We start from the raw sequence: 15398 nt of genomic DNA on the forward strand, positions 1-15398 counted from the left end.
GGTTTTGAATCTTTTTAACTTTGTCTGAAGGTATTCCTTTCTTGTTCCTCATATTTTTCTAGGCATGTCCCTAATTTAGCTAACTTTCCAGCGTAAGCTAACTTTGGAATAATAAGAAGCAAGGCGAAGCATGGGTGAGTTTATAGGCTAAGGATAAAGTATAACTGCCCTCATTAAACATGTTGATAAACATCATCTCCCAAACTCAGCGCTTGTAAAGGTACCTATCGTAATCTTCAAAGTACCATCTTACTCCGATACCAGGTGTTGAGACCCATGAAGAACCCCTTGCTTTGTTTCTGCTCTTCACGCTAGATTGGAGAGGACGATATTTCTTTTATCAGGAATGTCCTTCCATGCTTTTTCCATTCTTATTCTCTTTTTGGGGGTTCTTCGAATCTTGTTACAACATGATGCTCGACAGGTGTGTACCTTTTAGCTCGTGTTGCCCGTTTGTCTCTAGTGAATCTTTAGACGAAAGTTCGTTTGAGATGCGGTCGTCTGCCTGTGGGTCATAAACATTTTTTGAATCATTTTGTCAGACCTTAAGTGTCAGATTTGAGCATTTCCTATAGGACTACTTTGATTGGTTTGACTAAAAAATTTATGTGTATCGGAACTCCGTTGGAATAAATTCCTTTTGTTGATTACTTAGTCTAGATGCCACATCAGAACCTGCTAACACTTGGTGTTGCAAAGCTTACTTAACTTAGTAATTTGGTCTTTGATAAGAGTAGTTGTACTCAGGGTCAGATTTTAGAGCCACATTTGGATGAGTTCCAGATCACCCTTCGACTATTCCCTCAAATGGCGTAGAGCCTGGTTTGAATGTTATAACCAACAACCTTGTTGGTTGCATAAACTTTCCAAAAGTCGAAGTGTGCATTCGACTTCTTGGTCAAGGCCCATGTTCCCATTAGTCTACCAATTGTTGTCGCACTTATTACCGTTCGAGTTTCCCAAGCTGTTAACCATTCCAGACAGATTGGGCTAAATGAAGCTCATCTGACAGTGTAACTTTAAACATTTTTAGACTTGCACTGTTGTGAAGTTTTCAAAGTTAGGGCCCTGTTCTGAATGAGTAAGGTCCCTGCAACACTAAAAAATAAAGAAAAAACACACATTTAAGACGAACATACACTCTTTATTGATGATCCAAATAAAGTTGGTTTACAAAAGGGTGTGATTGACTTCGAGAATAATTGCCTACATATCCCTAGGATAGAGAATCAAATCACTAGTGTAGTTGTAAGGAAACAATGATATGACATAAAAATTACACCAGGGATCACTTTTGACGATAAGCCTATGGTGGGGCATTAGGAGATGAGTTCTCCGTGTACTTGTCTTCGTGCAAATAGCGGCGTTGTGATTGGGTTCAGAGATATCTGGGAAGAAAATCAAACCATGTGTAGTTTGTGTTACCTTTTACTTTTATTAAATCTTGACGTGACGACGAGGCATCCATTTTGGAGTGATTGGTACTGGATTTCTCACAACCCCTTCTACTGCCTATATCCATCTTTAACGAATGAAGTTTATGTTAAGGGTCAGTTTCTTTGCAGGCCGTTAGTTTTCATTATCAGTATGTTTATCCGACCGATCTATTTGCTTAGGTTTGACTAAATATTCTTTATTTCCCTTATCCCCAAAGAATTCCCAGTAGTGCCCTTGATCCAACAGTTCCTTGATATGATCCCTATACGCTCAACAATCTCTGGTGGTGTGGCCAGTACTTATGGAAAGATCAATATTCATTTGGGATTTTCTTAACTAGATGTTTCGGGAGTAATTTTGGGTGTTAGAGGAAGGGTTTATCATTTATGCTATAGAGAATGTTATTAATGGCGGTATTCAGGGCTATATATTGTTTAGGTTTTGATGGGACTTGCTTGTCTCGGTGTCCTTCTCTCATGACATGTCGCAAAGAAAGTAGGGGAGTGCCTCTGTCCATCATTCTGTCAGATTTCCTAAAGTTGTCCGGCTCAATGGTTGTCTTTCAACTTTTGTCGTCCCAATCATTCAAATCGTCCGAGATATTGAAACACTCAGCTAGAGTAGCGTAGTCCTACTTCTTCTTGTTCAACTTCTGGGAGATAGGTGAGTGGACATTGAGGCCTCGCTTGAATGCCCATATTTACGAGTTTGTCGTCTGGTTGTTCCACCTCAGTGAACTCTTCTCAGAAACGCTTCAAATAGGCTCTAAGACTTTCATCCTTAATCATTTTTACGACCCTTTCTGCTGCCTACATCCGTCTTTCACAGTTGAAGTTTATATTAAGGGTTAGTTTCTTTACAGGCCGTCAGTCATCATCATCAGTGTGTTTATTCGACCGATCTTTTTCCCTGGGTACTGATTATTCTTTCTTTTCCTTATCCCTAATGAATTCCCAGCAGTGCCCCTGATCCAGCAGTTCCTCGATATGATCCATTCACGCTTAGCAACCTAGTGGCGTGGCCAGTACTCTTGTGGAAAGAGCAATATTTGCTCTGGTTTTTCTTAGCCAGATGTTCTGAGAGTAGTTTTGGGCGTCAAAAGAAGGGTTTATCCTTTATGTTGTGGAAGATGTTATTACTAGCAGTATTCAGGGTTGTATATTGTTTAGGTTTTGGTGGGACTTTCTCGTATCAGCGCCTTCCTCTCAAGACCTATCGAGGAGAAGGTCGGGGAGTGTCTTTGTTCATCATTCTTATGTCGATTTTTCTAGAGTAGTCCGACTCAATGGTTGTTATTCGACTCTTGTCGTCCCAATCAGTCATATCGCCTGCTTTATTGAAGCACTCTGCTAGAGTAACATAGTCCTACTTTTTCCTATACAAATTCTGGGAAAGAGGTGAATAGACATAGATGTCTCACTTGAATGCTATAGTTACGAGTTTATCGTCTGGTTTTTCCACCTTAACCAACTTTGCTCGGAAGCGTTTCAAATAGGCTCTAAGACTTTCATCTCTAGTCTGAGGGAGTATCCTGAACATAGTTTCATGGCGTTTCTGAACATCGCGGTATACATAATAAGTGTTTGTAAATAAGTCAGCCAAAGTTTCAAAGCAGTCTATGGACCTGGCCGGTAATTTTGAATACCATCTTATAGTAAGGCCCTCCAAGGTAAACGAGAACATCTTCACATCCAGGTGTCATTGTTGCTATATAACGCCATGTCGTTTCTATAATATATGATATGGTAGTTGGGGTCAGAGTCACCGCAAATTGACTTGAACCTTGGTGGAGAGAATTTTTCTGGCGGAGGAACTCTTTTGATCGTTCCTAAAAAATGTGTCCTAATTCAGACCATCAGCTTGCTCGGTGTGCGGAGATAGATGAGATTTGCTTGGTTATCTTCGTTTAGAGAATATCGTTGTTCTTAATTCCCAAGAACCTCGGGTTCATTGAACCTTAAACGGCGAGGTTTTGCTCTCAGTACTCCCGAGGTGCTTTAAGGAGGTTTTTCCGGATTCTGGGTTCCTTCCCCTGTATGTGCGTCTGGGATCCGTTTATTGTCAAAAGGACTTCTCTTGGGGCTTACGGTGTTTGCTGATGCCTGAATGATTGAAGATGTTATAAGGTCGCCTTATGGGGTTATGGTGTTTATGCTTCCAAACAAGGTTCTAAAAAACGCTAGGCGCTAGTCGGGCAGCAGGCTAGCGCCTAGCACCTAGGCGGCTAGGCAGGGTCTAGGCGGCCTAGGCGGATTTAGATAAATTTTTTGTATATCTTATAAATAATACATATTGACACTTATACACAATTATACTTGTATGAAATCTATGGATAAAATGCAAAAAAAAGTATCTAATAAGTCCAAAATTTAAAAACACATTAAGCATATATGCCATATAACTTAATACATTTTGAATGATTATATCTAATTTAAAAAAAAAATAAAAGTAAAAATCCCACGTGAGTTAGGTGGTCTGATGTGAATATGGGTGGGTGGTTCATAGTAATTTAAAAAAAATATTTTTTTATGTTTAATTTAAAGAGAAATAAAGGTGTTTGGATGTAGGGACTCACACCCCATCATTTTTTACAAGAAAAATCAATATGCAAGACTGACAGTCTATGGCTTTTGACAAAAAGCAAGCAACTTGATGCATGCTGTCAAAATTTGATTGGAGGGAAACTAAGAAAAAAAATTAAATAAGAATGTCCCGTGTACGTGGTGTGAAACAAAGAGAGAGAGAGAGAGAAAGAAAGTCATCTTTCATCGTCTTCATCCTTTTGCCAAACCGTGAACCAAAAACCAGAAAGACAAGATTGCAGCTGATCTGCATTCTTGAAATAAAAGAACAAAACTGAAATTCCTGGACCCCGTAGGCCACTCAGTCGCCCGCCTAGGCCGCCCAGGCTGTTTCGGAGGCCGCCTAATTCATGTCCCGATTTTTCTCCCGATTTTGAGTTAATCCCCATGGCCAGCCACCGCCCAGCGTCTAGGCACCACCTAGGCCGATTTTTAGAACACTGCTTCTAAATCCAAAGACGAGGATTTGGGTATGAGACGTTGTCCCACTCAAGTTCTCTAAGTTTTTCATTCATTTTTCCATGTCCACAAAGTTGGAATGGCCTTCAACATGAGCGTTGGTCTGGCTCTTCTACATATTTTCGACAGAAGTGCTAATTTTGGTTAGAGTTTCCCAAATCTGATCCATAGAAGGGGGATGTCCTTTTACTAGATATCTTTCTTCCTTATATGTGGCTGTCATCCCTTAAGGATTGTCGTTGGCTCCAGGCGTTGTCGTTGGCTCCAGGCGTTGCTGTAGTAGTTGGAGGCAACGAACTTCTTACCCCAAGGATAGCTAATGCATCAAAGGGCAAGCCTTCTTCGCCAAACAGGTTGACGAGGGAGTTAATTGAGTTTTCTTTAGTTGAAATGTTTATTAGGGAATGGTCTGGTCAAGAAGAATATGGGTTCTTTCTCAATGAAAGCACCATTTGTTGGAACCAAATCTGCACACCTCCATGAGCGAAGGTTAAGCATAAATCTATGTAGTCTAGAACAACCTTTGTAAATGGCGGTTGAGCACAAATCCATGTAGTCTGGAACAACTTGCAAAATAGAAATAACTGTAAGCAAACCTTTGGGGGGTGATCCGGCTAAAGGCTATCTGACGGTCAAGTTATTGAATGATTTTGGACTCAAGCAGTGGGCAAGAGAATTCTAGTGTATCGATTGTGTTACCATAGATGAACCCTAGGTGGGTGTATTTATACTGTGGGAAAGAGACATTTTTAGGATATAATCCTTGTTCTAAGCCAGGAGAATCCGAGAGGATATCTAGTAAGTAGGTATTGCGTCCTCTTATGAGTGTGATTACTTGCAGCGCATACCTATTCCTAAATCGTAGAGACTCTAAGACTTATATGATTTGATTGAGTCCATAACTAGATCAAATTGCGTATCTTGCAGAAAAAGCATGGTCACCCAACAATGTCGCTTGGAGTGCCTCAGAGTAAAGTCATGATGGCTGATAGGATTTTTACCACCTGCAAAAGTAGGGATAAAAACACTTAAAAATACTTGCAAGAGAACAAGGTAGTTGTAGTATAAACGACTTAGGTAAGGTTGTTTCCACATGGATTATATAAAACAATTTATGCAAAATCAAAATCTTAGTTAATTATTTGAAAACAAAGATTGCAAAGGGTTGTTTTTGAATTTAAATGTAATAAAAATGAATTTAATAAAAGTAATCTAGGAAAAACAACTAGTAATCAATTAAGAAGAAATCAGATCAAAAGGAAAAGGTTTTGATAAATAAATTTGGAAAAGCACTAATAGAATCCACCGCTTGAGTGGCAGAGGCGCTAACCTGCATGCGACTACAACCTTCTTCTCTCTTGTGAAATCAATAGCATTACCAAACTCTCAATGGGACGAGTTCATGTCAAAATCTGAAGTGGTAATATATTTTCACTGAGAGAATGGACCATATCGCTATATATATATATACTTGTAGTAGTTCCTTCCTCCCATCAAGAAAGGAGTTACCACCAGTTACATCTTCAATGTAACTGTTTGATGCAAATCAATTTGAATCTCCTTAGGTTTCCCTCCAAGTCTTAACTCTGGAAACTGCATTAGTGCATTAGTTAGGCTAAATTCAATATATATAACTCACTTAACTTATAATATTACACTTGTCAAATGTTTTATGAAACTCACATTAAGTTTCTTACATGCAATCCTTAAGACATGGCATTCGCCCTAAGTGAAATTACAACTATCAATCACAAGAAGCAATACTCAATCCTCCAATGGCATTCCGACCGAATTGCATCTGATTACTTATCTAATCCTAATGGTAGCTAAGCATTAAGATATAGAGATAGTTTAAACACAGTGATTAATAATTCAAAGTATGCATGCATAATATCATAAGCAATTAAATAAAAACTACGTATTCATGCTAAGGCTCAAGGCATTGCCCAAGTAAACGGAAATTAGTTACGAACAACCATAAAACAAAATATTATTAAGAACATGGATAGAAAACACCTTGTAGGTAAAAAGTATGAAATTATCCAAATTAGTGCGTGCGTTCTCTTATGGCTAAATAGCCTTATTTATACTACTAGAAAATAAAATCCTTCATAGAAAAGGTATTCTAAAAACTAGGAAACATAATAGAATAAGATAACTAGAAAATAAAAGGTTTCCTATTTAAACTGAAATTCAGACTTCTCATAAAATCAAACTTTGACCGACCAAATCAACTCCAATTTTGTCCTAAAACGTCTCTTTTTAAAGCTTAAGTCGTCCCTAACAAATCCTCAGAATGAATCTTCCTCAAAATATGCCATCTTCACCTCCAAAATGATCAAAACGTCTATAAACGTCTATAAACGTCAATCTAGGAAAGCTACGCGTTGGGCCTTCTTTTCTTGGCCATGGTCAAATGGCTTGGTAGAAAAATCTGAAACTTTGCTACAATCATCTTGAAAGACTCATGAACATCCTCCAATTGGAATCACTCTATAATTCATCCGTTTGATCACTTTTCGCTCAAGAGGAATTCAAATATCCTACATTGGAAAAATAATTCAAAGCATCAAAATCTCAAAAAATAACCAATAAATTAATACTAAGATTAGGGTAAAATATGTAGTATAATATGAACTCATCAGTGGCATCCTACTTCGTTTGATACAGTTTCGTCCGAAAATCGTGAGTCCATGAACGAACTTCTAAGGTAGCATTATTTGGATCAACCTTACTCCGGCCCTGGAAAATCATAGTCCCACATTTACCCTAAAAAAGCCAACCTCACGACCAACTTCATGGTTTTAGATTGCCTCTCATCCTACAACGTGAAACTGGGACAACCAGAAATGGTCTGCTTTCTAAGAGTGCATACAAATGTCTCTGCATGGTCCTACGTAAACATAACTAGCATTAATTTAAGAGTTATATCCCACCGCCTTAGCCTTGACTCGTACTGTAAACCAGTATGACATAAGAGATGATACCAAGCGCCATGAAGCCATGAAGGTGGAAGTGACAAGTTGCTAGACATAAGATTCATTAGGAAAGTGGATTACCTAAGGCAGGTAGCCAACGTGATCATGGTAAAGAAGATCGAGGCAGCTGAACGTCCTATCAAATGGCTCATGTGCATAGATTATACCGACCTGAATGGAGCATGCCCTAAGGAGAGCTTCCCTTTACCTCGTATCAACCACCCGATAGATGCAACTGCCGACCAAGAGCTTTTGAGCCTTCTCAATGCATAATCAAGGTACAACTAGTTATGTATGCACTCGGCCGACCAAAATGACACGACATTCATTACCGATGGAGGCCTCTATTGTTGGGACGTGATGCCCCTTGTGCTCAAGAATACATGGGCTACATACCAATGGTTGGTAAATCAAATGTTTGCCAAACACGTTGGCAAGATTCTAGAAGTATATGTTGATGACCATGCTCGTTAAGAGCGGGAAGAGAACCAACACTTAGCCAAGTTGGCCAAAGTATTAAAGATTCTATATGCTTACTAAATGAAGATGAACTCCACCAAGTATGCCTTCGCGGTTAACTCGAGTAAAATTTTAGGGTTCATGGTAAGTTAGAAAGGGATTGACGATAACCCAGAAAAATCATGGCGCTCATAAATCTAACACTTTCACGCACGAAAAAGGAGATACATAGCTTATCGGTTGAGTCGATGCTCTTAACCATTTTGTCTAATGATCAACTGATTGCTTCTTACCTTTCTTTAAAGCACTTAGAGGAGTTGTACGGATTATATAGCGGATATCTGAATGTCAGCAAGCTTTTGATAATTTGAAGGCTCATATAGGCCGATCATCTTGTGTCTAAACCGTTACAAGGCAAACCCCTGTACATATATTTGTATGTGTCACCATCAGCCATGAGTTCAGTGCTCATAAGAGAGGAAGAGCAAGTGCAACAACTAGTATACTGCGTAAGTCAAGCACTGATAGAAGCAAAGGTTGTCATCCAAAGGTAGAGAAGCTTGTGCTCGCTCTCATTATGTCTGCTTAAAAGCTCTGGGCAAACTTCCAAGCACACTCAATAGTGATTCTTACCAGCTACCCATTATGACAAGTATTGAACAATCGAAGGTCTCGAGACGAGTGATTAAATAAACGATTAAGCTAGGAGGTTTTGTTATACAATTTAAAGCAACGCATGCTCAAAATGAGTAGGAAATGGTAGACTTTACAGTTGAGTTCACTCCGTCACACGTAGGTAAGGCCATTATGATAGACTCGAGGACCATTACCCGGAAGCAACATTCGGGCAATGGAGCCTATTTATGAATGGGCTATCCAACAGAAGCAGAGCTAAATTGCTTATCATTACCTGTGACTGCATGGAATTTGAATATGCTCTACGTTTCAAATTCAAAGTGTCGAACAACTAGGAAAAATACGAGACTGTTAGCAAGTATGCATCTCGCTTTGGAACTTAGGGTTGAGTATATAGTGGTCGAGTAATGCTATTCATACCATGTTTTTGTATCAAATTTTCATACCACCTTAGGTGGCATTTGATGTGGACAACTACATCATTTGAATTAATCAGATTTTTAAATTTAGTTAATTATTTAATAAACTAATAATTAAGAAAAACTAGTTAATTAAATGATGATTGTGGTATACGAGGAGTCTTTCTCCTTTCTTTCCTTGGGTTTTGCAAATTTTTCAAATGATGTGGCTGTCCACATCAAATGCCACCTAAGGTGGTATAGAAATGTGGTATAAAAATATAGGGAGCATTTTTGCTCACCGCCATTTAATGTGGTGTATGCTCACCACCCTATTTATCACAGTTAGATAAGTTTGAATTTTGAGATTCATGTAGTAGATAGGCACAAATCTCAAAATTCAAACTCATCTAACGGTGATAAAAAAGGCGGTGAGCATACACTGCTAAATGGTGGTGAGCAAAAATGCACTCTAAAAATATGGTATGAATAACATTACTCATGGTGGTCGCATTGACTTTGATTTACCAAGGTTAGAGTTCCCTATGATTAGCAAAGTAGTAGGAAAGTATAGGGATTTAAGTTTTACTTTGCACTTAAATAGACAATGGGCCTTGTTGGCGTAGTGGTGAGTAGGTATGGAAGGAAGGATTAAGTTAAGGATCAATACCCCTTTACAATAGTTTTTGAATGTTATTGTTTTTTTCCTAATTTATTGTCAGGCATGTCACTGTTGGCTAAGACCAACATAAATTTTGATTAATATTATTGTTAGATTGTAAACTTGCGTCACAAGTAAACCGAGCTTCTAATCAAGAGATTGTACGATAAAAGGGTTAAAATATATGTTAAGTTATTTTCTATGCTATGTTATGCAAAGGACTTCAAATATTTTTTTTGTTCATGCCAAGTGATAACCACAAATTGATTAGAATTTGCTTCAACTTAGTTTGCAATTCTCATATAAGTAGGGATGGGCAAAATACCCGCGGTTATGGGTAACCATGATTACCCGTCCATTTAAACTTCACGGTTACAGTTATGGGTATAACTATTTACCTGTGAAATTTAAATGGGTGGTTATGGGTATTAACTACGGTTATAAACGGGTAACCATTTACCCATTGATTTTATATATGTAATGTTGAATATTTTAAAAATAAAATTATATATATGTGGCTGTTTGGCAGGAGATGGGAAGTTGTGTTATTAACCCAACAATCACATCTCTTCAATTTGAATGTTGCATCTTTTGATTGTTGCCGAAAAGACATGATTCATGGTCAACAAGTGTAATCATTCTCCTAACCATGTTCTCTATCGGACAAAACTTATATCAATGCTATTGACTATAGTGCATGGTTTATATAGCTAATTATAATATAATGTAGCTCATGATATATGTTATGTTAATACTTTACATTATGGGTTAAATAATCCAAGAATACTATCTTCTAAACAGTTTTCGTAACCCAAGAATACTTAGCAAATATTATATTACCTTCATTGGTAACAGTTAAAAATATCATCCGTAAACTATTATTTCAATTATTGGAATGGTATAAGGACTTAAAAAATTAAAATACAGAAATGTATGATGAATGTACGTATAATGGTGTTTAATTGTCAAAAAAAAAGAAAATTATGACAATTTTTTTTTAATTTTCAAGTTGTTAAAAAACATATAGACGGGTGAAAAAGGGGTAATGGTAAAAAAAAAGATAAACGGGTTAAAAAGGGTAAATGGGTAAACGGATATTAAATGGTTACGATTAAATGGGTATGCGGTTATGGGTATGGTTAACCGTTTATAAACGGTTATGGGTATGGGTATAACCGTTTAGGCAATTACCCAACGGGTAAACGATTATGCAGGTATGAGCATAAACGGTTATGGGTAAATAACCGCGGTTACCCGTCCGCCATAACTGTTGCCCATCCCTACATATAAGTATAACAATAGAATGTATGACAAACTATATGAAAATGAAAAGACATGAAGGAAATAAAATTGAACACTTATCAAATATTCACCAACAAAGAGATAACTTGAAAGGAAATGAGAAATACAATCAATCAGGCAAAGTTAAAACCTATTTGAGCAAGTTCTATTGTTGTCGGGTAAGTTCTTGCTAGTAACTTAAGTGCTTTCAAATGAAGTTTTAATACAGGAAATTGATACTACAAGCAATGTAGCAGAGCTTTTAAACTAAACGCAATTGCAAATGTGTCGAATTATAAAAGCAATTTGGTAAAGGTAGGTTGCAGAGCTTTAAAGTTTTTTTTTGTGTTGTGAGTTGAGTATCCTTGTCTTCTACCTTTCTTTTACCTTATATAGAACAAGTTTTCCCTTTAGTTCAAGCATCTTCCCTTCGAAGTAATTCTCTCTCATCCTAGTTGTTAATGTGACTACTGATAGGAGATAAGAATTTACACTGCAACTTGAGCTTTCATCCCATCAAAATTATCGAAATGCCATTAGAAAGTTGCTTTTCCTCTATAAAAACCGACTGAGGTAACAACCCAATGTGAAAGAGGGTTTTGCCGCCCACAATTTTACATACAAAGTGCTTTCAAATTCTTAAGCTTGCACATTGTTCACTTCTATCAAAATAAAGACTCATATGTGCGTTGTGTTAAATAACAAGATTAGGCCTCAAACATGGCCAATGTTAAATTTTAAGTCCAAACAACTTTTATTCTGCTTCAAGTGCTTGCACATATACAACAAAATGCTTACCTCATGCAGCTTGATTACTTATTTTCTTTTCTTTTTTTGAAACTTAATTACGTGTTATCCCTACACTAATTATTTAAAGTTCTGAAACATGTTATAGAATTATTTAATGTTATGAAACATGTTATATTTTTATTACCATAAAAGCTTACGTAGTTTCAGCACGTCATGATAAATGCAATAAAAATATTATAACTAACACGTGGCATGATTAAAAAGGATTTTTAGACTTTTATACACATAGTAGCATGTATACAAAGGCTAGTTTAAATTAAGGAAAAGACCAAAAATAGTGAAATATCTAAGGATTCTAACGATTAAAACACTCGTATGATACAAAACATTGAAGCCACACCTTAAAATAATGTCCGAATAATTATCCATCCCTCTCATGTCTTTTCTTTTTTTCAATTTGGTTTATTTTATTCTTTTAATATTAAAAAAATGTATAAACTTAAAACTTTTTCTAAGATCCTCTAACTAACACATGTTTGGCATCATTTAGAGTCCACAAATTTTATTTCTTTTTTTGTCATTTCATTGTTAGAGTATACACCCCACATTAATCAAGCTACCACGGTATGGTTTATTTAATTAATTTTTTTTATAGAAGTTAACATGGCAATTAAACATAAAGGTTTATCATTTACTTTTTGGAGAGTTTAAAAATTGATCATTGTTGTAAGTATTTTATGTGGTTTTTTTTTGTTGGTTTAAAAATAGATTTTGTTAGATTAGTCACCGATCGGTTTCAAACTCACGCGTCATGCAAAGGTTCAACATTTTTCCATTACTTAGGTAAAGGAACGCTTATTTATGTGGTTGTTGGATTAATATGGTATCTTCTGTGGTAATATCTTCTCGTTTTAGTTCTTTACTGATGTAAATTGGTAAGCTTCCATTCACCAAATGTTGGCCCCATCTAAAGAAGTTTTGGGAAATGAAAAACATTGATTTCATCCATTTTCTCTATTGTTTTATCTCTTAATATTTTATTTCCAACATGTTACTAGTAGGCGCTAACTGTAATTTATTTTTTTTATGTTTATTTTATTTGAGCTAGAGATTTTATATGTTCAACCATTAGATTTGATGATGCTCTCAAATTTTCTTATACGAATATAATACATAACATTGAATTGATTTCTTTTTCATAAGTGATAAGGTCAGAAACATAAAATAGCATTTATTATAAGACAACTATCTACAAAAACAAATACCCACTACTAGAAAGCCATTGTCAACTGTAACATTCGTAGTTGATGTGCAGGTTAGCTCAAATGGGCACGCATCATTTGGAGCTGACATCGAGTAATTCTTGTTGTGGATGTCAATCGAACAATCATCGTGTGAAATGTTCGCAGGTGAGTGCCTTGCAGACGTGTTGGAAGGAGTGATCGTGAGTGGTGGTGGCGAGTTCGATGATGCCTCCACTACGGGATAAGAACCGGCATAACATAGTGGTAATACTATTGTGGCATGTCGTGCATCTCCTGGATAGGTGGTGTGCGTATCCAAAATGTGTTCCAATTGTTACTTTCAACCCACCACCAAAATAGAAACGGGTTGGGATTTTGCTGTAAAGGCACGATTGGTTGTCGGGCCACCATCACTACCTTCAGAGCGCAATCAAACATGAACTATATGGTCAAATCAAATGAAAAAAAAGAAGAGAGAAATTAGAACGAAATCGAAACAAAAGCTCAGCCTTCTTGCAGTCTTGCGCTTTCATACAGAGAAGGACGGGCAATTTGGTCACTTACATACAAATGGAGAAAACGCCCACGATGCCATCTTAGGCGTGTATTAAAATTTTTCCAGCGTGAGAAGTTTTTTATAGAGTAAAAAGATTTTAAGCAAAATTTTGAGTGCCATATTAAAAGAGTAAACTTGGTGAAACACTTTCAACCTTTATAGATCTTCCACTCATCTGTGTTATCAAGTTGTGCAAAGCTTCAGGCCCTGATGTGATTACGTCCGCAACCAGAGAGGTTTGCGATCAAGAGGAGACAAAAAGAAACAAGTACCAGAACAAGAGGGCAAGGCAATCTTTAAGGCTTAGTTTCAGCTATGTCCCTTAAAACTCGACTTTGACCTTAATTTCCTCCCGAAGCTCTAATTTCGCCAATTAACCCCGTGAAACTCTATTTTTACTTCATTTTCCTAGTTTTCATCTATTCCATTAAATAGCCGTTAAATTGTTGCAAAAATCGAGTTTCAGGAAGTTAAGTAGCAAAATTTGAGTTTCATAGAGCAACGTGAGATCAAAGTCGAGTTTCAAAATGCATGACTAAAAATAAACCTTTGTTTAGACTTCGTGAATTCTTTCCCCGGCTTTATGTCCATGAATTTTCCTTTTTGTTCCTGCATTATACCACGTAAAATAAATCTTGTTATTCTTGTACTGCATTTTAGTTAATTATTTACTGCTGTGTTGCAGGATTGAAATTGTGCTTCATTTGCGTTGGGTCTGGATAAATTTGATCGTGGCTGGTTATCTTTCGTATTTGATTTCCTCTATCCATTCGCATTTTCACACTAGCTCAAGACTCACAACCAATGGTAGCTTACTGCAGGTTGTCTTAAACTACGGGTTAGAAAACATGAATAATGAAACATAGGTTGAAACAAGAAACTTAGTATTATAGTCTAGTGGTATTTCTCTTAATATGTAAGTGAGAGATCTTAGGTTCGATTCTCACCAAAAGGCAAAGGCGAATTTGAACCAAATTATGCTAGCTCATTGTGAGACTAAACTCACTCTCTCCCTTTTAGTGTAGATAATATTGTTTGTTAGAAAACATAAAATAAAAAAATGAAGTAAAATATCTATAGAAAAATAAAGAAATTTGGAAATTTGCATACATGAAGTTAATGTATTTCTATATATGCCTGTGTACCAGTCAATAATTCAGTGATGTGGTTTGCTTTCTTTTGCGTTAAGAGTTGAAATCTTTGAAAACGACGAAATAGTCCCTGAACTCATCAGTATTCACATGGCCATGCTACCAAACATTGACTTGGACTTGTCATAACAAATCACATTTCATATTTAAGCACGCGCATAAACAAGTTTCATGTTGAATGTGCCTTAAAATATGTTTTATGAGATATTTAAGTAATGCGATTGAAAGAAGTTTGTTGTAAGAATATGACACGAAATATCCATATTTGGATTGTAGACATGTAAATTTCGTTGCATGCAAATGATGTATCACAAAACTTCACATGACATATGACCCATCACAAATGGACAAGTCATCGATGACATGTAGCACAAATCAAGCAATGAAAGTGTAAGATATTCCCAAAATTCGGCAAAAGGGAGAAAATCCACCTTAAAATCGGCAAGGGACCCAAAATCTCTCAAAACCGGAAAGAAAGCCAAAGCATCGTCACAAAATAAGTAAGAATTGAAGATTGTTCACAAATAGGCAACAAGGCCTATAAATTTCGGCTAATATGAGGAAGGTGGCTAAAATTAAGACATAAAATATGCCTAAATTCTCTCAGGGACAAATCAAGCACAAATCAAGGCCAAATCCATCCAAAGGCATGGCTTTGGAAGTCTATAAATATAAGGATCCAAGACACACAAAGGGGTCGAAAAATTACACATTGAAAAGAACCTCTTCACAAATCTTTAAAGACTAATACACTGTCAAATCTTTCTTCGAAGAACCCGCAACCAAAGCCGAAGCACTCCCTTGAA

General features: G+C 36.7%; 2 long non-coding RNA genes across 2 annotated transcripts in view; one reads left to right on the top strand and one right to left on the bottom strand.

Annotated features, from left to right (window-relative positions):
- Window positions 1-15398, top strand: part of LOC126585295 (uncharacterized) — a 49442-nt gene that overhangs the window by 31715 nt on the left and 2329 nt on the right. The window lies entirely within an intron of this gene.
- LOC126585294 (uncharacterized) lies at window positions 12809-13690 on the bottom strand. The gene is made up of 2 exons (XR_007610423.1): window positions 13596-13690; window positions 12809-13302 (listed from the first exon to the last, which is right to left on the bottom strand). It is a non-coding gene; the product is annotated as an uncharacterized LOC126585294 (long non-coding RNA).

The sequence above is a fragment of the Malus sylvestris genome, chromosome 10 (genome assembly GCF_916048215.2).
Source record: "Malus sylvestris chromosome 10, drMalSylv7.2, whole genome shotgun sequence".
Taxonomy (NCBI): domain Eukaryota; kingdom Viridiplantae; phylum Streptophyta; class Magnoliopsida; order Rosales; family Rosaceae; genus Malus; species Malus sylvestris.